Genomic DNA, 23540 nt, shown 5'->3' with positions numbered 1-23540 from the left:
ATATATTTAAAACTTTTTCTTTTGCAGACCATTCTGTCAAAATATTTTATCAATTATGACCTGTGTCTGCTTTAATGCTATTTTTTTAACTTGATCAATTTATTCTTTTGCAATCACAGAATTTAATTTATGACTTAGAACGGTTTCATTAACTCTTTGCATCTGTTGAATTAACTATAAGAGACAATAACTATGTGCTACTGCAAGCATTTATACAATGCTGAAAATATACAGTTTTAATGTCATTTTAACCATAACATTGTGGTCATGTCTTTGAACTGCCCATTAACATCTTGGTAAAGTACTGAACTGGGCTTAGATAATAAATATTTGAAAGCAATTATTTTACTGGGGTAAAACCAGTGATATTACAACTTGACAAATTAGTTTTGAACGTATTACAATGTATCCTGATCAGTATGTATTTACACAGACTGTTTGCTATTTATGCATTTTAATCTAGTAGGTACCCTGAACCCATTGTTTTCTTTAAATATGTTTTTTGCACACATATTCATTACTAGACATTAATTTCATTTGTACTGAATTTTTCTGCATTTGTACATACAAAGACTATCATTTGTACTGAAATTTTCTACATTTGTACATACAAAGACTGTAAAGTACATTTAGTCTAATCTTACAAATTTAATAACATTAATATTAAGCAAAATCTTGGAAAATGTTTGTCTCTTTAGAAATATCTAGTGGAACTGATACCAAATCCATATGTCCTGTTATTTTTAACTACATACTCAGCAATTAGAAACATTGATGCTTTTTTATACCAACATTGTTTTGCCAAAAACATATTAAAAATAGTGACCAATCTTGTTCAATTTTTTTGCATATCTTTACTCTCTTTTGTATAGCTGTAATCAATTTTAAGCCATCTCTTGTTTTTTAAACCATCTCTTGTATAGCTTTACAGTTTAACAGGTTGTAAATACAGCTATTAACAACTTGTAAAATATCTTATCCTGTCAGGTTTAATCCAGTTTACCAGTATTTTTAATACACTAATACCTGTTTTTTCCTCTCCCTAAAAGAGTATTGTCAAGAAGGAATGAGATATTTTTTCCTGTAGCTTTATTTTAGACCCTTATTATTTATTTTTATGTAGCTTTATTTCAGACCCTTGTTGTTTATTTTTTCTGTAGCTTTATTTCAGACCCTTGTTGTTTATTTTTTCTATAGCTTTATTTCAGACCCTTGTTGTTTATTTTTTCTGTAGCTTTATTTCAGACCCTTGTTGTTTATTTTTTCTGTAGCTTTATTTCAGACCCTTGTGCAGTACTGCTTATACAGTCAGTGTAAAACTGAGAAAGTGCCACTCCCCCTGTAGTACTGCAGCACTATTTAGCTGCTTTATGCTGTGAGAATAGAATGTATGTCAGCCTAACACTATGGTTATACATTTATTTTATTAAATTATGGACTTTTGTCTGATTTGATAACTTTTTATAAAGCTTTTGCTGTTCACTACCACTAGTAGGCATTTACTCCCTCCTGCACAATTGATTTGAACTGTATGTATACTATAGCCCATTTGCTGGCTGTACTTGATGCAACTGAGGTTTTATTTCTTTTAACATTTACTTGTAAACAGATTATCAGTGACATCTATGCACAATTGTGACATTTTATAATTAGCAAATAGTGTTGCCTGTAAACATTTTAACAATTATGTTTTAATAACAATGATGCTTTAGAAAAACTCAAGCTACTTGTCTGGCAATCAGTCTTGTTTATCTTATCTTTCCAACATTTCCTGTAACTATTCATCTAGTCTAGGAAGGTCTGAGCTCACATTTCATACTCTGTAAACTATAGTTAATTCTTTTGTGATTGTGATTTGCATAACTATGCATTTATACTACATTACAATTAGCTTACATGGATTTCAGTATGTTTTATTATTTATTTATTTTTTTATTTAACTGTCCTGTCATTAATTTTACAAAAACTGTTTGACAAATACCATCTGTGATTTTCTTTTTAAAATTTAGAACGTTAACTGTTTGGTGTTACTATACAATTATAAAAAATTGTAAAAAACAAAATAGATATTAGTTTAACCAACACATTTATATTTATATTATTTATATTTGCTGTTGTCTGCCTGTTATACTTGTGTATTGTAACAGATGTACTCTAGATGAAAAGAACACACATGCATGTCTGTCTTGTATATGTATATCTTTATACAAGCATGTCATGTCCCTACCATCCTAGCATGCATGCTTAACCATTTTCAAAACATAAACATATTATAAAATATATTTATTTTGCACAGATTAACTGTGTATGCTGGAAGTTCCCAGTCTCTGTCAGTTCAGCTAATTTATTTCCTTTATCCTGCAACTGCTGTTGAATTTCCTGTAATGTTGCATGGTCTTTCTGACATTCTTTAGTAAGCTGTTCTGCTAAATTTGAAACTCCTATGCACTTTTGAAAATATGTATGTATAACTTGTCTAAGCTTCCTGAACTCATTATGTCTGTCTTTTAGAAGTTTACTGCATTCCTTTGTAACAAAATGTACTAGGGGTTTTATCAGTAAATGATTTGACTCACATGTGGTGACAGGACATAACTGTTCAACATCAGAATGTAATGGAAACACTTTACCCTTAATTAGTTCTTTATCATGAACAGATCTGTCTTTACAGTCTATTTTTGTTAGCAATATGATGCAATATTATTTTATGGCATAATACACAAAATGCAGTTTTTGGTGAAGCACACAATAAACATTTGTCATATTCCACATGGTTTTCTTTGAGATACCAGTCAAATATTGTAATACATTTGCATAATGCCTTACTATCAACCTGCCCTAATAAGGTTTTACATTTACTAATGTGCTGTGTATACCAACATAGCAATTTGCTAAAGTTTGGTTTACTCCTGCATGAATTATAAATAATATCCATACTATCTAATATACAAACTGTCTAAGAATATACAAACTATGTAAGAATATACAAACTGTCTTAAGAATATACAAACTGTTTAACATCATCCATACTAAATATGTGACACAGAAAATAGTCTTACCAGTTAGCAAGAAAACAGGTGATCAGGCTGCTGTTGCTGATGGCTAGAAATTTTTCAGAGTCACTTGAGAAGCTGGTGAAGCACAACAGGCAGCGGACTACTGTGCTAGTGGACATTCACCTTTTCTTGAAGAATTTATGGCACTGCGAATTTCTTGAACTAGTCTCACTCCGGATTTTAGATGTCTAAAAAACTACTACTGCAAGCTGCATAAACTGGAATACTTCTGTTTAGGATTTACACATATGTACAAATGTTAGTTACTGCAATTTGACTGAAGTGACCCTCTGCAGGGCTTACCATCACTCCCCCTGTGTTTGAATTGCAGATTGTAGGTTCAAATGCAGTGTAGTTTGCCATTGAAAAATTATAGGGATGCTCTGCTTACTTGCTTGCTGCTTGCTGTGGGATCTGAAGTGTTCTTAAGACACTCAGTCTTGCTGGCTGGATTCTGCTAAAATTCAAAGTCTGGTTATATTTGCATTCACAGTCTGTTGCATACAGAAACTTGCAGAATATACACTGATGAGAGAATATACTTTGCAGCATCAACTTTAGAGAGCAGTAACAAATAACTTTTTATAATAAACCAAACGGAACAACGTTGCAGCTTAAAAGTACTGTTCCAAATTTACTTCCCGGTTAACAAATGTAAAATAAATAAATAAATAAAATAATAGTACAGATGATGTGAGAGATATAACATTTACCTCAGGACAAATGAGTCCCTACCATACCTCTAACATAACTGGATTTATACAGCTCTTTATATACACTTTTGGTCATGCATAAACATATACATTTCCTCTTGATATTCTATTTTGGAGAATTGCTCATCCTGTAGAAACAATACTAAGTTTCCTTGTTTAACAATGTCTTGTAAGAGACCAGCTTTTCTGACAGTGTGAACATCCTGTATTCTATTTGGGTCTTTGTATAAGAACATCTGTTCTTGTGCCAATGCTGATAAACATGTCCTGTTTTCCATGCAAAAAAACATATTTTTGAGGAAACACATTGCCACAGTGTCATTGTCCATTCTTTAAAAGCAGATTTTGCATTTTTGCTCTTGCATACATCCTGTTTTTAAGTCTGTAAGGGAAAATGTCCATTCAGCAGGTTCCTTATTTTCCAAGCCATGGTCATTTAGTATGACTGCTGATTTAAGCAAGCTTTTTCTTTCAGCATATTTACAACAGAATTAATTTCAGCCTTATATTCATAAAATCTAACAAAATAGTCACGCAGAGTCAGATTCTTACCCCATATCTAAGACAGATGAGGCCCTAGAGCAGCTGGGTGGGGCTAAGTATCTTACAACCATTGATTTTACCAAGGGTTACTGGCAGGTGGCCTTGACTCCCAGTGCTAGAGAGAAGTCTGCCTTTGTGACTCCTTTTGGCTTGTATGAGTTCACAAAGAAGCCCTTTGGGAAGAAAAATGCCCCAGCACATTTCCAGAGGTGGGTAGATCATGTCCTAGCAGGAGCAAAAGGGTTTGCCCTTGCTTACCTAGATGATCTTGACATCTACAGCCATTCCTGGCAAGAGCATCTTCAACATGTCAGGGAGGTGCTGGGCAGACTGCAGAGGGCAGGGTTGACCTTTAAGCCAAGCAAATGTCAGGTGGGTATGGCACAGGTCTCCTACCTGGGACATAGAGTTGGGAGTGGTAATATCAGGCCAGAACCTGCCAAAGTAGAAGCCATTCAGGCATGGCCTGCACCTCTTACCAAAAAGCAGGGGAGGGAATTCTTAGGGACAGCAGGGTACTACAGAAAGTTCGTCCCCAGTTATATTACCATAGCTGCTCCACTCACAGACCTGACAAGGAAGACGAGGCCAGCTAAGGTAGTGTGGACCCCAGTATGTAAGTAGGCATTCCAGGAGCTTAAGGAAGCTTTGGGAGGACCTCCTGTGTTAGCCAGTCCAGATTACAGCAAAGAATTTGTTGTGCAGATGGATGCTTTGAACCATGTGGTGGGTGGCTGTACTTACCCAGTGTTTTATCTTAGTCATAGGCTCCAACCCAGGGCAGAATGCTATGCAGCTGTAGAAAAGGAATTTCTAGTGATAGTGTGGGCACTGTAGAAACTTCAGCCTTATCTGTATGGAAAGAAATTCATTGTAGTGACAGGTCACAATCCCCTAACATGGTTCAAGAGAGCCAGCCAGCAAAATGCCAAGTTACTATGATGGAGCCTAGGGTTGCAAGCATAAGATATGTCGGTGTTGCACCGCAGTGGGATTAGCAATACCAGTGCAGCTGGGTTCTCAAGATAGGGAATGGGGTAAGGTATACTCAGATCGACCTAACCCTCTCAAGCAATGTTTCTCAAAGGTTACTTCAAGAACTAGCTTGAGTTCTCCAGGGGGGAGGAGATGTGTGAAAATAGGTGAAGGCTGCCAGCCTAGCTAGATAGACTTTTGTAGATAATTCTGTAATTTGTAAATATTAATACAAGCCACAGGCTTGTTCTCTTAAATGTGAGAAGAGTGTATTGGATGTTAAACTGCAAAAAATGTAACAACAGTGCATTCTGCTGTAAGAAAGCTGATGAGTCAAGCATTTCATGACCGTCTTTGATGTCAAAACTCGGAGATGATGTGTCTAGATAAAGGCATTCTGCCTATTGTTTTGAAGTCAGAGTTAATGGCAAGAATTTACATGTAGAATGTATTTTATTGCTCTGGCTTCCTGACTTCCTGCAAGATCAAAAGGGCTATTAAACTCTGAGTTTCTGTTAGCCTGGGAAAACCAGAAAATTGTTAAGAATTATGTAATGTGAAGCAGCACTGTGTTATCAATCTAAAGAGAGAGAATCATAGGGCATTTAGTGTTTGTCATGAGAACATCCAACATCACCAGCACTATCTTGCTCTATATGTAAGTTTATTTTAGAACTGTGTTTTCTCTTAGATATAGCTAGGAACTATGAAGATTAGATTAGTTTTTTTTCTGTATTGATGTCAGAACATTTCTACTGTATTATTTTAAGTATTTCTTTGTGATCTCTTAACTCTTGACTAGCACTGTGTAGTAAGAAGTATTGTCTTGTGTTTTTATTATTTATTATTATATATTTTAAACCTTTCAACTGTGGCTGTTTTTTGTAGAGATAATTTAAGCTCTAGAGTACATTGCATGTATATAGTGATGCTGTCCAAGTCACTTCAATAAGCTTTGCTATTCAGTCACACTTACCATTTTGATAATAATATTGCACAGTAATAATTGGACATCCTTTGTTAAGGACCTTTTTAGTAGCTGATATTAGTGGGTGGTGGCCGCTGGTACTACCTTTCTGACTTGGCAGAAAAAGGGCACAGCTGGAAAACCTGTGCTAGCCTTCCCCAGGAGTGTCTGTGTGGTTGTATATAACTATTATCTCAAAGTGTGTGTGTCAGCTACTTGAGCAGGGACATGAAGCACTGGTTGGACAGAGAGGGTGCTGGACATTTTAGGTTGCCCACTAGGCTGAGATCTGGACCCTATAGCTTAGCCAGTGGGGAGTCTTATTGGGGATCTGGAGAGAAAGGGAGAAACTAGCTTTAGACTGACTGTGATCTCTGTGTGCTCTTAAGGGAAATTGTACTTTACTGTGTGTTTATTTGTTATCCTTCCCCTATGTGGATACCACTACGCCCCACACTGGGGTTAGTGGTGAGGATTGAGGCTCCTTGATTATTGCTGGGCCAGTGCATGGGTGTCACATAGATACACACACACACACACACACACACACACACACATATATATATATATATATATATATACTTATATGTGTGCATGTGTGTGTGTGTGTGTGTGTGTGTGTGTGTGTGTGTGTGTGTGTGTGTGTGTGTCTGTGTGTGTGTGTAGATATATATATATATATATATATATATATATATATATATATATATATTTGCATATACATTGAGGCAGATCCACTATATATGGGAGAGACAGATAGTGACAAACAGATATGTATACATATATGTATGTATCATCTCACATATCTATATATAACAGGTAATTTTTACAAAGAGCAACAAAATTTTGCTCTGTTTAACTAAGTGTATGAACATTCCCAGTGGGATTCTCACTACATATAAACTGACTCCAGCCCACACCTACCTGTACTCCAGTATGGGATTTTGTTTTACAAAAAATGACATCTGTCCCTGTTTCTGCAGTGCTGCACTTCACTCAAATTGTCTACGACATTCTACAGATGTCTGATGTAATTAATATGTGACAGAGGTTAATAGCATTGCACCACACACAGACTGACAGTCTGTAAAGAACAACATAGGATTACCTCACATCCAAAAGAAGTGGATACTTCTAGATTAGAACCATCAATTCCATCACACATGCTAACTTCCCTAGTCCACTGAGCCACACAAGATGCCTGAGAGACAGGCATCATTCATCACACAATGAACAGCATAAATATGTGCATTGTTATTCTTGCATTAAGTAAGACATAGCATGTATAATCAGTTTCTGTGTTACTGTCCTGGGACTGCCTGGACTGCTGATATACTATTGATGAGTTATTGCTAAAGCAGTTATAATGGAACACTGCTGTGTTGGGGGTGGAGGGAATAACACAGCATGTTCTGCTGGGATATACATTAGTCAGAATATCTTGTAACCCTTCTGTCTAACATCTCCCTTGACTGATGGTCTGAATATTCCATGCATGAAGCCTACTGAATATTAAGGGATGCACGATAGTGGAATGGATATCTCTAGTCCCATGTAGATATTACTTCTGTCCAAATAGCCCACTATATTTACTTGCATAAATGTAGCAGATTCATACATACAATGCCATATCATAATAATCCTTACAAATACTTTGTAGGTTAGAGACTTATCTTGCAAATGCAGCAGTTGACAGAACTGTATTTCAGGGTCGACTGTCTGATGCAAGCAGTGCACAACCAGTACATGGATAGGTGCAGGTTGTGTGGGTTGCCTGGCATTAATTTTAATATATGTATGTGAGTAAGAGTAAGGTGTCAGTCCCTAGGTCTATAAGTTGTCAGTGAATGTACTATGCATTGTCTCTTAGTCAAAGCCAGGGTGTACTGAGGATGCCTACATCTGTCTACAGGGAAATCAGCAGGAGGTTTTTCCTCTGAGTCCTCCTGTGACTGTGGCTGTGGTGACCTAGAAACTGGTGGGGGGCTGTGTATCCCTTCCCTTTGCTGTTCCTGCTGCAGCTGTTTCCACTGGATCAGACTGTGTATCATAGCACATATTGTGAACACGTGCACATGTGGCTGAAGAGTACTGCAACCGGAACCATGACTTCAAAAGCCCCAACACATGGTCTATGATGTTCCTACTTTGTGTGTGTGCCTCATTATTGTATTTTTCCATGGGTGTGTTTGCATTTCTGATGAGTGTCATCATCCACAGTTCCAGGGCATAGCCAGCATCGCTCACCAAATGGCCATCTGGGATGTCTCACTTATCAAACATCTGGAACATCTGTGATGTGTACCAGATAGGGGAGTCGTGATAACTGCCTGGTTGCCAGCATGCGCATTCAGGATAATCCCCTCGGCATTGCACATGACCTGGCAGTTGATGGAGTGGTACCACTTGTGGCGAACGTAGATTCTACCCTCCTCACCAGATGGTGCCTTGATGCAATCTATAGCACCCAATACTTCAGGGTAGTTTGCTACATGGTAGAAGTGTTGCATATTGCTGGCCCTCACCTCAGGCAAGAGGGTAAAATATATGTGCTCATTGGCATGTGGTAGCATGGCATCCAGGAACTGGTAGAGTATGCTGGATGCAGATGCCTGTGACACCCTCGTCATATCCCTAGTTGGTCTTTGGAAAGTACCTGTAGCTAGTATCCTAAGGGCTACACATACCTTTGTTTCCACTGGAATGGGTTCCCCTCTGTTGGCTTTGGGTCTGAACTGAAGGCAGCAGAGTTCAGTGAGTTCTTGTAGTATGTCCCTGTCTACCCTGTAGCACTCTACAATCTCCAGCTCCTATAGCTCCTGGAAGGTTACCCTGGGCCTGAACACTCTTCTCCTTCTCTGCCTAGACCTATTGTCAGCAGCACCAACAGCACTAACTTCAGCATCTAGCACATACAGATGTAGCAGACGTGCAGCAGCCCTTAGAATTATCTCTGTTAAAATTGCTAAGGCTGTGCTCCAATGTTCCAGATTATTGGGGGAAAATCAGAATGTACGGTATATGCATACTTTATATAGGACTGTTGTAGGTCCAGAATGTGTGACTGGCTAACTATGATGCATTCCATCTGCCTACAATATAATTAGCATAATTTAATGGCCGTATTTTAGTGTGCAGTGCTGCACACAATACCACATCATGCAGCATAGCTTATAGAACAGTCAGAATTAATAATTGAATACATCCAGTTTTAACGACTTGCTGCCTACACCATCATTCTCCCCTGGGTGTTTTTTCCATGTGAACACACTCAGCGAGGTGGTGCTCAGTGCAAACACATGCACCTAAACTTAAAAGTGCCTAGAAGTGACAAGACACACCCCCTGATGTCAGACACATCCTGTGTCAAATCCTGTGTAAACATCAACGTGGTTTAAGAGCCTACACGAAGGGGATATGCGGACACAATTACTTCTTTATGCTATTCAATAAATCCAACTAATTTGCATACATATCCATGCTGACAGCCTGGAATCTGCATGCTTCATATCCCTATGACCTTAGCAACAGCAGCAATGCACTATTGTAGGGATCTGACGCAATGTTCTATAATACATTTCTGTCAAATATTCTAAAATTCTTTTTTTTTCCTTTCATAGGTTAGTACTAGGCTAACTGCCCTTGCGAACCTTTGTAAGCCTAGCCAATTATCTCTTGTGAGACTCAAACACTGCACCTTGTGTTTGTAAGGCAAACACCTTAACCATTAGGCCTTTCTTTCTTTTTTTCTGTTAAGCATGTTTGTGCAGTGCGGCCCATGGTGCAAACATGCCAAGATTATTAAAAAAAAAATTATTAATTTAACTTATTCCGTTACTGTTTCTGACATCCACTTATATAATTTGCTCATATGTGGATGTAGGATAACATTTTCAGGGGATTTATGTCTACATTTCTACAGTTTTACATCCCCTTTTGTCTGTCTAGACTCCTGTATGCAGAAATTTACCACGTAACTATGGACACTGACACGGGGTCTGAACAGATGCCTTTCTGCTTGGGTTGTTCTACCTGCCTGATTTGCATGACATTCACCTGCTTATGAGGCAATTTGCATGCCACAGACTCTTGCTTGTTTGAATCTAAAAATGTTTAAAAAAATCATGTAGGCTTTATTGAAATTCCTCCCCAGTCTTAAATTAAATATGCATTTACCCATGTCTCAAAATTATCATTCACGCTTATCTTCCTACTTTGTAATTTGTAATAAGAAGCTGTATTCTGGTGTTTCTGATATGCATCATCAAATAATGACACATCTATTATAAGAAATCAGTTCTTGAAGTAGTAACCCTTATAAGAGTGGAACTATGGAACCCTTTAGTCTCCTTAATACTAACTTATAGCTATTTATCAACCTTTTAAATATTTGTCTGCATACTCCTACTGCCTACAATTACTCATTCTGACATCATGTAAACTGGTGCTAAAATCTTCTACTCTTTCTTTCAATTGCTTGCATAATGTTCTCATTGTAGCATCATAAACATTGATCTGTCTCCACATTGCACCATGAAATAACAAAATCTATACTACCAAACCCAGGTTAACATGCCACTGTAAAACATTTTTCCAAAATATGGCAGTGACACCAGAACATAAATCTGACCCAGAAGCTCAAAGCATGGGCTAGCCCTTACAATTTTAAAACTCCCCTGCTGGGTTATAGTCGCTTGCATTATATAATACAGCAGATAGATTCTATATTTTAAAGTTCACAAGCACTAAATTATACTGTTGCTGTCAAACTAATAACATTTTGAGTTATGGTATTCACATTTTTGTCATTTGTCTCTTCTTTTGTTCCTTTTCTTTGAATGTTGAAGAATTTTCTCTCCCCCTTTATTAGTTGTACTATACACACTGCCTTCCTCTTCTGAAATAGTCTGTATTTGTGCACAATTAAATAAAAAATATATATACCACTTTCCACCCCAGTCCCCTCACTGTCATATTCAGAAGATGAGACCTGAAGTAGTTCTTCCTATAAATAAACTTCAGAAAATAAAATTATCTTCTACAAGTTCTTTTATTTGTGGTCTAATTAGCAGAGCATGTCACATACAAATGATCTCTGCTACCACGTGTGCACATTTTTGGAAAATGATTTGTATTACTCGCAATTCATCTGCACTCAGTGCATTTCAAAACTAGATAATTTCTTTTAAAATGATTATTTTTTTCTAAAACTGAAAGTATTTCTTTGGTTGGATTGTGTATCTAAACACATATTGAAAATTGTGAACTAACATTTTACTATCAAGGTGTATGAAATAACCATTTTTCATAGCTAATTGTATTAACTATTCCCCTTTCTCCAGGCAAAATCCCATTAATCAAAATATCTGTAAAATGTAAAACAGTACAAGGATTTCTCATATAAATCAGGATTTACATTTTCCTGATTAAACGTTGGCCATAAATGGCAAAGGCATTCCACCATAGTTGTTGCTTTTTTGTTATTTTTAGTGTCAATAAGATAGCATCTTTGGGTTCAGACCACAGGAAAAATGGACTAATGCTTTTACTTGTGGTATTTGAACCCCAAGTCGATGCAAGACAGTGTTTGAGAAGACACACCTGCAAACAAGGGTTCATATTTATTATATTTGAAATGCAGCAGAAATCATCATTGATTTAATCATTATTTCCACATTTCCACAAATCTTTCTACATTCAGGCTCAGCCATTATCTTTACATGTCAATCAAGGGCACTGAATATCTGGCAGTGTTTGACAGCACTTCTCTTTATCTTTTCACATAATTTAGTCTGGAAGTCACTTGGCCTGATTTTGCTGCTTACCATTTGGAGTAGAACAAGTCTGAGTCCAATAATTGTAAGGTGAGCTCTGTTTCAGTTGAAAACTCCCCAACTTTAGCTAAATCAAGTTCTTTCTGTATGGGCTCACAGTCATAGATTACAGCCTCTCATCATCTACAAGTAAATCAGGAAAATGGCACATTAATCATATCTAAGATTTGTTAAGTGTGTATGCATTCATCATAAATATCTGTTTAAGAAAGAAGTTAAACTTTTTCTCCTGGAGATTTGGTCATGCCCTTGTCACTCCCCCCTTGAACTAGTCTCCTCTCTTCTCATCTTACCTGCTTTTCCCTATCAACTCCTCCTTGTACTTGCTCTAACAAACTGTATTCATACTGTACTCCTTAGTGTAATATTCTCTAAACCTTTTAATTGTTAAACTCTATTCATACTGTACTCCTTAGTGTAATACTCTCTAAACCTTTTAGTTGTTAAACTCTATTCATACTCTACTCCTTAGTGTAATATTCTCTAAACCTTTTAATTGTTAAACTGTATTCATACTGTACACTTTAGTGTAATATTCTCTAAACCTTTTAATTGTTAAACTGTGTTCTTACTGTACGCTTTAGTGTAATATTCTCTAAACCTTTTAATTGTTAAACTATATTCATACTGTACTCCTTAGTGTAATATTCTCTAAACCTTTTAATTGTTAAACTGTATTCATACTGTACACTTTAGTGTAATATTCTCTAAACCTTTTAATTGTTAAACTGTATTCTTACTGTACGCTTTAGTGTAATATTCTCTAAACCTTTTAATTGTTAAACTGTATTCATACTGTACTCCTTAGTGTAATTGTCAAAGGAAAAAACTTCAAAGACCAATACACATAAGGTTCAGTTAAGGCACTTTAATTTACTTGCCGCCAGGAGACAAAAGCATGCAAATACAAGGATTTGTCTAACTACTAACAGGAAGTACATTCATTCTTATATTGTTTTACAAGACATGGCCTTCTAAGGTGACGTAATCAAACACAACTTTTAGCATTGTTCTACAGCAGATGTTACTCAGATTTTCTGCTGACATGACTAGATTTGTGAGAAACTTTTCAGAAAAACAACCTGGCCTTGGTGATCAGTAATCCATTTACAAGCTTCTATTGTACAGTGTTACATTTCAATGTGCTCTTCTAATACAGATACAAGAAAATGCTGATTGCAGTTCATATTTTCAAGCAAGCTTTGTCCTAATTATCTGTAACTTCTACAGCTGTGTATTTTCTCATAGCACGAGTGGAACTCCTTGTCTAGGTTTATACAAGTAGTATTGTTCTATTCATTATTTTCCTAATGCAAGCAGAAATCATCTGCTTCTCAGTAAATTTCCAAGGCACAAGCAAGATTTTAGCTAATAATACAAGGTCAGAAAGCATCTGCAGTTTGTACAGATTTATGCAGTATGAAATAAAATAAATGTGTTAACCCTTTTCAAGCTCTAAATGCACTAAGCATATTACTAATACACACAATAATACATATTTTTCTGACAGTAATATTCTCTAAACCTTTTAATTGTTAAACTGTATTCATACTGTATGCCTTAGTGTAATATTCTCTAAACCTTTTAATTGTTAAACTGTATAATATTCTCTAAACCTTTTAATTGTTAAACTGTATTCATACTGTATGCCTTAGTGTAATATTCTCTAAACCTTTTAATTGTTAAACTGTATTCATACTGTATGCCTTAGTGTAATATTCTCTAAACCTTTTAATTGTTAAACTGTATTCATACTGTACTCCTTGGTGTAATATTCTCTAAACCTTTTAAATGTTAAACTGTATTCATACTGTACTCCTTAGTGTAATATTCTCTAAACCTTTTAATTGTTAAACTGTATTCATACTGCATTCCTTAGTGTAATATTCTCTAAACCTTTTAATTGTTAAACTGTATTCATATTGTACTCCTTAGTGTAATATTCCCTAAACCTTTTAATTGTTAAACTGTATTCATACTGTACTCCTTAGTGTAATATTTTCTAAACCTTTTAATTGCTGTTTGGCCTATGCTATATACTGATGTTCTCAAATTTTGGAAATTGTACTTAATTGTTATTTGACCTATGCATTGTACTGCTGTGCACACATTTTTGACTTGTAGTATATTTCTGACCTTTAATATTTTGCAAATATCATAATTACTTGTATTATTTCTGGAGCTTTTCTCCTTGGGTCTCCACTGAAAATGGGCCCCTGGCTCAGTTGAACTAACCCAGTTAACAAATGTCAATTAAATGTCAATTAAGCAATAAATAAATAATAAGTTACCTTCATTAGTGTAGCAGCATGGATATGCAATTGAGTAAGACTGAAACCCCCTTACTTTTCAATCCTCCTTGTCACTGTATTGCAAGGCTCACAGTTGCCTTACAGGAAGTAAGGAAATATTCCTTGTGTCCCAGTGAAATTCCCCCAGTCATTATGAATACCATTTCAGGTCTTCTGTCTTTCAGCTTTTCCCGGTTAGGGGTCACCACAGCAGAACTCCGGTCCGCTAATGAATGGCAGTTTCATTTTTACGTACTGGCTTGCCAAGCCTGATGCACAACCTTCAACGAAGGTACGCCCATTCACGCATGTCTCCATGCAGAAGACGCTCTAGCTGAGAATCGAACCGGACAGCATCTTACTGTGAGGCGACAACGCTACCACAGCACCACCACCGCGGGTATGAATACCATTTCAGGTCTCCCTGAAAATTAGTTATAGACCAAGCTGGGACTAAGACAGTCAGTAAAACATGAAATAAATAAATAAATACATATGTACATAAATCCATACATACATAATATGGATATTTTTTATAGTAAATAATTTCATGCCTCAGATTGTCAAGATTCAAAATTCTGTCTTGTTTTTTCTATATTATGATTTGCAATCTATGAAACTAGTAGTAAAGGTTATAAGATATATCCTATGACTGAAAATAAATAAGGGAAGTCATATTTATTTATTTAATTATTTATTTACTTACTTACTTACTTACTTACTAATGTAAGTTTGTTTATGGGAGCATTGTTCAACAATAACTTGCTTTCAGTTCCATTTTTAAGCTGTGACCCAAAAACATTACTATTTTTTAAATATTACTTTTCTGGTGTAACTACTTCTATTAGAAATAGAATAAAGTCCATTGCATAAGTGCATTACCAAAATATCTTATGGACACAGATTAATATAAAATATAGCAGCAAACACTCCAATCAATTGAAATAAAAAGAAACACATTTATGTATACATTGCATTCATTAAATTCATAAATCTGTCTCTGTTGCTGTCAATGTCCACTGTTCTCTTGATTATCTCAGTACAGTTCTCAACAGGGGTCAGGACACAGAACTAGTTAGTAAATGTAATCTTCTTAGAGCTAAATCAGTATCTTCCACTTTCATCCCACCCTTTGTAGTAATGTTTCTTTGCTTTCTATTTAGACTAGTCCTCCTGGAGGAAGGCGCAGAGGAGAACAACAACAAAGACAGCCACATGGAAAGAAATAGCATCACTGCAGCCACTGAAGGTCTGTCAATCAAAACTCATGAGCTGGTTACTTTTACAAATATCCTGCCAGCGAGCAATCATAAAGCTTGGAGATGTTCATTATTGCAGTTAAATTTGAAAAAGTAATAAAATATTTGCTAGCAAGCAATTTGCCACTGTGTATATTTATTTTATTGCTTTTAATGAATGACTTTGTTAAAAGCAGGTATATAGCTTGTATCCTTCAGCCAGCGAACATAAATGAGTGTTGCACGTTCTTTACCTCTAACTCTTATAGCCATGAGTCATTACACAAAGACGTCACTGAATATTTTGTCACATTGAATTGTGTACTATACATTAAATAATAAACCCAACAACAGTAGGAACCCTGTGTCCTTCATAATAACTAGGATATGTTTATAACTTACTTGCATACAGCAAACACTTGTAAATCCAAAATGCACAGCAAATGTTTCCATACGTTTCAGTTATGATAATGGACATCATCTGGGTATAACAGCCCTGTGTTTCTTATGCTTAGTCAAACACTCTGCTTGTGCTGGGCTGATGAGGTCATAACAAGGCCGAAATATGCATATCCACAGCTAGTGGGGTTTGGCTTTATTGGCCTGAAATTGTCCATTAAAATGGCAAAACAAGTCATGGGCATTCAGAATCACCAATTAGCTGAAACACCTAATGTTCATAAGGGTCATTTGCATGTATCCCATGTGCCTCTGATACAAGAGGTTTGGGCGGTCACTCAGTGGAGATTCTAGCTTTGCTGGAGTTTTCATTTTGTTTGTACTTTACAGTTATAAATTTTATAACCAAAAGATAGCATTCCATCTGACTGAAGTCATTATTTTTAATTACCCACAACCATTGAATCACACTATATTATTAACCCTTTCATTGTTCTCTTCATCCTGGAATTTAGCGATATTAGGTAAGAAAGGCAAAGGGCATGATCTTTTATTTGCTAGTTGAAACACAGGATGTGTGTATGCCTTTTTGAACAATGCAGTGGTATATGTAGATGTATTACCTGACTGATCTTGTGTGACTAAGTGTCAGCATAGTGCATGGCACACCATCAATTTTTCCCAGGTTCTGCTCCTGCTGTGAGACCTGTAAAAGTCCCTACCTCACCTCATAGAATCATCATATGTTCCCTGCCATCGCTCTGTATTGAGCTTCTTAATCTCCTTTGCAATTAGTCAAATCTGAGTTGTTAGAGGTATAATTAGAGCTCACAAGCTGCCTCAATTACTTTGTTTAAATTTGGCAACTAGAGGTTAACAGTGCTCATTACACCTTCTTATTCTTAAAGGGTAAACACCTTCACATGGTAAAAGGCAGACTTTCATTATGGATGAGTATGAGGTAATAGAACAGGTAAATACTCATGAGAACATACTTTTGAGTCTTTAGGGATAACAAAAACAGAAAACACACACTAAAGATGCCACATATGTCACATTGCATTTTTATAAATTAATCAGTATACTTTGTCATAAAATCTTCAGCAATCTTAATCAAATCAAGACTTGGATTTAACAATAGTATCAAGAAGTTATTCAAGCTGCAATCCATAGTAGAAATCCCTCTGTTAATGTCAGAATATTTCAGTGACCATATAATGGACAATATAGCAAATTCTCTTGATGTGATTCTATGTCATTGCTGACCAATTAAAGCCATTCTACTAAAATGTTTTAAAAGAACAGCCTTGGGATAAAACTGAATTGGGCCAAGCCTCCTATATAATCTTTGTCGAAGTTTCATATTTATAACCCCTTAAAGGATATAACTTTATCAATATTTACATCTCTAGCTGTCTATTTATTTGTCTATTTAGTTGAAAGAATGGACCTGATATACTGGTATTTGGATGCATCAAGTTCACTGGCAAATACCAATATATTTTGTCTTTCTTGCTTGGACCACTTTGGCTTAAGTACCTGAGATTTTCAATGATTTATATTTTTTGTTTCTGTAATTCATTTTGTTTAATATTGCTGACAATGTTGTTTGCTTAATAAATGTAAACATGTAAAAAAATTGTAGTTATAAAGTGACTGAGCAAACCAGGGTTGTAGCTGAAAATATGCACTTGTAACCACTGAATGGTTTTTGATTTTTTTTTGATAAATGAAATTCCAGCTCTAACGGAATAAACACTGCCTAAAACATTCTATAGGAAAAGTGAGAACTCCTAACTCTTACAGAACAAATACTTAGCAATTAGTTCTTTTGCTTATGCATTCATTTACTGCTTAGTTATTCATGGGTTTTTTAACCATAAGACTGATACAGCTACCAGTACCAGATGCACTCTCTCCTAAGTATGTGGATATTGTGCAGTTTGTATTATCCAACTTGATTCCACAATCTTTTATGACAGTCCTTAGCATCACATAGTGCTGTGAGGTAACAGGTAATCTTGCATTAATTTTTATACAGATATCTCTAAACATAGTGAGACAATATGCCAAAGCATAATATTGACCCATTTTAAAAGGCTGTCAAGAGCCTAAGCATTTCTTTCTGTAATATGTCAAAGCATTTTAACCCTATCTGATGTCTTACATTGCCATCATCTAATGCCATTTTGGAGTACACATCAGTTTAGTGTCCATGAGGACACACCTTGTGGCAAGTATTACAAGCTGCTAAAAGGAGCTTACCCCAGTCCTTGAGTCTTTATGGTCCCACATCTTTTTCTACAGATCTTTAATGAAACGTATTTTCCTATTTCTCTTACCAATGACACAAAATGTCATAACTGAAAATTCTATTGACAACAACATCACCTTAACACTTTGTAAAGAATAAAACCACAAAACAGACTGAAGCAAATAGTACTTGCAAGGCAACTGCAGCTTCCTGCAATCTGCAGCATAACATCTCAACCTGCCAGCATGAGGCTGCATAATTTTAGATATCAGAAAATTGTTTAAGAAAAGAAATACATCCTTTCCTGTCTTATCCAAGCTTCCAAACCTCTTGTATCAGAGGAAGATGGGAATATATGCAAATGATCCTTATGAACATCAGGTGTTTCAGCTATGAATGCCCATGACTTGTTTCGTCATTTTAATTGACAATTTCAGGCCAATAAAACCAAACCCCACTAGCTGTGGATATGCATATTTTGGCCTTGTTATGACCTCATCAAGTCATGGGCATTCAGAATTGCCAATTAGCTGAACACCGGATGTTCATAAGGATCATTTGCATATATCCCATGTGCCTCTGATACAAGAGATTTTGGAGGTCACTCAGTGAAAGTTTTAGCTTTGCTGGAGTTTTCATTTTGTTTTTACTGATTGTTTTTCAGTTACCTTCTCACTCATTGTTTTAGTTTGTTGTTTGGGATATTTTTGCAGTAGCCCTAATCATAATGGGCATCAGTTGGGTATAACAGCTTTGTGTTTCTGAGGCTAAGTCAAACACTTTGCTTGGGTTGTGCTGATGAGGTCATAACAAGGCTGAAATATGCATATCCACAGCTAGTGGAGTTTGGCTTTATTGTCCTGAAATTGTCCATTAAAACAATGAAACAAGTTATGGGCATTCAGAATTGCCAGTTAGCTGAAGCACCTGATGTTCATAAGGATCATTTGCATATATCCAATGTACCTCTGATACAAGAGGTTTGGGAGGTCACTCAGTGGAAGTTCTAGCTTTGCTGGAGTTTTCATTTTGTTTTTACTGATTGGTTTTTCAGTGACTTTCTCACTCATTGTTTTATCTTATCCAAGCTGTAATATGTCAGATATTGTTGTACAGCCCTTATGACGCAGTAACGTAAGAAGGCAATAACATCAGAAAACAATGTAATATTTATATTTTAACTAACAATGTTCCTGTTTACATATTTTTGATTTAACATTTAATTTTCATGAATGATGCTATATACAAAGATTAAAGCTATTCTGGAGTGTACAAATTCTTACAGACATAACTTCTCAGTTTATATTTCAGCTAGTTTTACATCATTCTATTACAGGCACAGATACTGGATTTTGTTGCTTTACAGGGTTACTTTGTAAAAAGTGTGAATAAGTATGTCTTGTAAGCAGATATACAGTTTGTTAAAATGAGACAGCTGTAGATAATTTAAGGTACATTCAGGAAGGAAGATACACTCCTTTTTATTGGAATATTATTGATTTCAGTTATACACACATTGATAAACAGTCATATGAGTAAAAATAGAACAATTAAAAATTAAATTTAACAAATGAGACATTTAACAAAAACAAGCAGGACATAATGGTGTTAAAGAGAATAACATTACATACTATTAAGTTGAATTAAACTGAGGGAAATTTGTTTGCAAGCATATTTACAATGTTTTGTTTGTTTCTTCAGATATTGCAATATTCAACTTTTCTGTTTGATTATTTGTGGTTCTAAGTCATAAACCTTCAAGAAAATGTCACAATTCCAAATGCACGTGCGCACATGTGTGTGTGTCTCTATCTCGCTCTCTCTCAATATATATATCTATATATATATATATATATATATATATATATATATATATATATATATATGTGTGTGTGTGTGTGTGTGTGAGTGTGTGTGTCTACTTCTGTTCTTTGAAATTTAACTGTCTTGTGTAGAACAGATAGCTGAGACCCACTTTAATGAAATTGCACTTAACTTTCATGTAAATCAATTAACTGAAGCACTGTACAGTGGGGATAAGAAAATATATCCTTTTCTCCACTGTAGTGCTATCTCGGAGTTAGTATATATAAGTAGCGCTGGTATAGTCGGCAAAGTAAAACATTTTCTTCGAAGAAGTGTGTTTTCAAAGAACAGAAGTAGACCTATATATGTATATATGTCTATATATATATATCTATATATATATATCTATATATCTATATATATATATATATATATATATATATGTAAATGTATATATATATATATATATATATATATATATATATGGTTCCCTATCAGAAGCTTGAAACACTATAAGCTTGAAAATCAAAATCCTGAAACCAAAAGCCTGAAAACTCAAAATCCTGAAAACAAAAAATCGTGAAAACTCAAAATCCTGAATACCCCAAATCCTGAAACTCAGAATCCTGAAAACACAAAATAGACATATTGCTATTGTTAGCCCTGTGGTGTTAGGTCATGCATTGGGTTCAGGTAAGTGTGCAGTTGGTTTTATGTTAGGGTTAGGGGCGGTTTAAGTGAGTTAGGGTTAGGGCGCAGGTTAGGCATGTATGCAATAGTGACAGAAATTAGGTGAGTTAGGGTGGTCAGGTGAGTGTGCAATAGTGACGGACCTTAGGGTTAGGGTCAAGGTCAGTTGGTAGATATTAGTGTCTTTGTACTGGCATATTAGCATTATTTGTGTTTTCAGGATTTTGAGTTTCAGGATTTTGGGTTTTCAGGAATTTGAGTTTTCAGGATTTTGAGTTTTCAGGATTTGAGTTTTCAGACTTTTGGTTTCAGGATTTTGATTTTCAAGCTTATAGTGTTTCAGGCTTCTGATAGGGAACTATATATATATATATATATATATATATATATATATATATATATATGGTCCGACTAGATATATGTCCATTTTCAGTGGAGGCCCGGGGAGAAAAGCTCCATACAGAAGACATAAGACAGAACAGCATAATACAATGTAAAATCCAATATAGAAACACAATGGAGAGAAATTGTTACATATTTACATATTGAAACCATTCCACTACTAGTATAATTCAAGATAGAGGTTATACAATATATTTGTAGGTCACTTTCCAAGTTCTCAGCCCAACATTCAAAAACTTCATATATATATATATATATATATATATATATATATATATGTGTGTGTGTGTGTGTGTCTCTTTATAGGTTACTTAAAATACGTTCTAGATTTCACTTAAACAACAAGTTAGTACAGAGTAATTAATTTAGGATTCAGTGACACTGCTAGGAGATCCTAACAGGTGCACAATAGAAGAGTGTGGGGATTAGTCATGGATATCTATCTATATAGGTCCACTTTCAAATCTCAAAAGACTGAAATATGGAATTTCAATATTTCAAGATGAGAATGTCTAAAACCCACTCCAATGAAAAACTAAAAAAAAAAAAAACGAACATCACTGAATTGTCAGCATGTGATGCTTTATTTTTTAATATAGCCTCCACCACACAAACAAAGACACAAGCACGACCATCCACCCCACACCATAACAAACCAAAACAACACACATATAAAAAAAAAAGACAAGAAATCTCTGTATCAGCAGGGCACAAGCCCCATCTGCACCGCTCATGTCAGGGGATGTGCCCCCACACTCCCACTACTTATATATACCAACACTGAGGTCGCACTACCACTAACAACAAAACAAACCCACCTCCACGCACCCTACACTTCTACTCCATACTTTTACATGTACACCCGCGAGAAACACCCACACTATGCATGTACAAAAATCAACACTTAAACACACACACACACACACACACTCTCACCTACTTACCCCAACCTACTTCTAAACCTCCCCAAACAATTAAAAAATCAACTATTTCTACAAAAAACCCTTAAAAAACACAAACCTACCTATTTCCAGACATAAACTCACATTGGCCACCATGTCTGAATCATAGAATACACTACAGCTTAAAGGGACAGCAACCCAAAACAAAAACACCGGACAACTACTACCCCAGATTCAATAACATAACATTCATCTTAATGCATTTTCGAATAACTGCATTTTCAACACTTTCGCCTCGAGATACTGAAAGTCTAAATTTTGGTATTTCGAGATTTGAAAGTGGACCCTTAATATATATATATATATATATATATATATATATATATATATATATATATATATATGGTTCTACCTCACATAAACGATACCCCAAAACACCGACAATGCAATCACCGAAACCACATAACCGACAGTGCAAAAACACAAAATCCCACATGCCCGACAACGAAATAACCGACGGTACACAAACACGAAACCTCATACACTGCACACACCACAGTCAACAAACAAAACACATTCCCCATCCAAAAACCACATACACAACACAAGCACACCAAAATCCATACAAACCCACACTAAACCTCACATACACAACTACCTACAACCCTAACCCAAACCCTAACCCTAAGGTCCTTACCTGGCCTCCCTAACCCTAACTCACTTATCCCACCCCTAACCCAAACACAATCACTACCGCACACTTACCTGACCCGCTCTAACCCTAACTCACTTATCCGCCCTAACCCAAACACAATCACTACCGGCTTCCCTAACCCTAACTCACTTAACCTACCCCTATCCCCACAGACCGTCAATATCCACACTTACCTTACTCGCACCCTAACGTCCATCACTACCACATACTTACACAGCCTTTTCTCATGTCGGCATCCTCGGCGTCGGTGCTTTCATCCGTCGGGTCGGTCTTCTGCACTGTCGATCTTCTGGGGCCCGTCGCGTCGGTCTTCTGAGCTGTCGATCTTCTGGGGCTCACGATTTCCATGTCGATGTTCCGGTGTGTCATTTAACTGAGGTAGAACCATATATATATATATATATATATATATATATATATATATATATATATATATATATATATATATATATATATATATATATATATATATATATATATAAGAGCCATTTATAATATCGAATAATATTAAAATGTCGAATTTCAGTATCTCTAGACTATAAACCCAAATGTTTAAAATAGCGAAAGTTCATAATCGCAAATTCAAATATCTCAAATTCATGGTTATGGCCTTATGCTACGTGATATCCTGCATTGTGCGTTTATGGTGTGTGGTGCTGTGTGTGGTTCTAGGTGTTTTGTCAGGTAAGTGAGTGTTTTGTAAGGGATTTGAGTGGGGGTTAGAGTGTGTTTGAGCATGCTGATATGTTTGATGT

The 23540-nt window shown here is 35.8% G+C and overlaps 1 long non-coding RNA gene across 1 annotated transcript in view; it reads left to right on the top strand.

Moving 5' to 3' along the window:
* Nucleotides 1-15757, top strand: part of LOC122808025 — a 109779-nt gene extending 94022 nt beyond the window's left edge. Inside the window, exon 3 of the long non-coding RNA XR_006365763.1 lies at nucleotides 15543-15757. This is a non-coding gene — a long non-coding RNA (uncharacterized LOC122808025). The remainder of the gene's footprint in view (nucleotides 1-15542) is intronic.
* Nucleotides 15758-23540: the final 7783 nt, after the last annotated feature.

This window comes from Protopterus annectens, chromosome 8.part0, assembly GCF_019279795.1.
Source record: "Protopterus annectens isolate FY-2018-M chromosome 8.part0, PAN1.0, whole genome shotgun sequence".
Lineage (NCBI taxonomy): Eukaryota > Metazoa > Chordata > Ceratodontiformes > Protopteridae > Protopterus > Protopterus annectens.
Note: the sequence above shows the minus strand (reverse complement) of the source record. Positions and strands in the feature narration are given on the sequence as shown.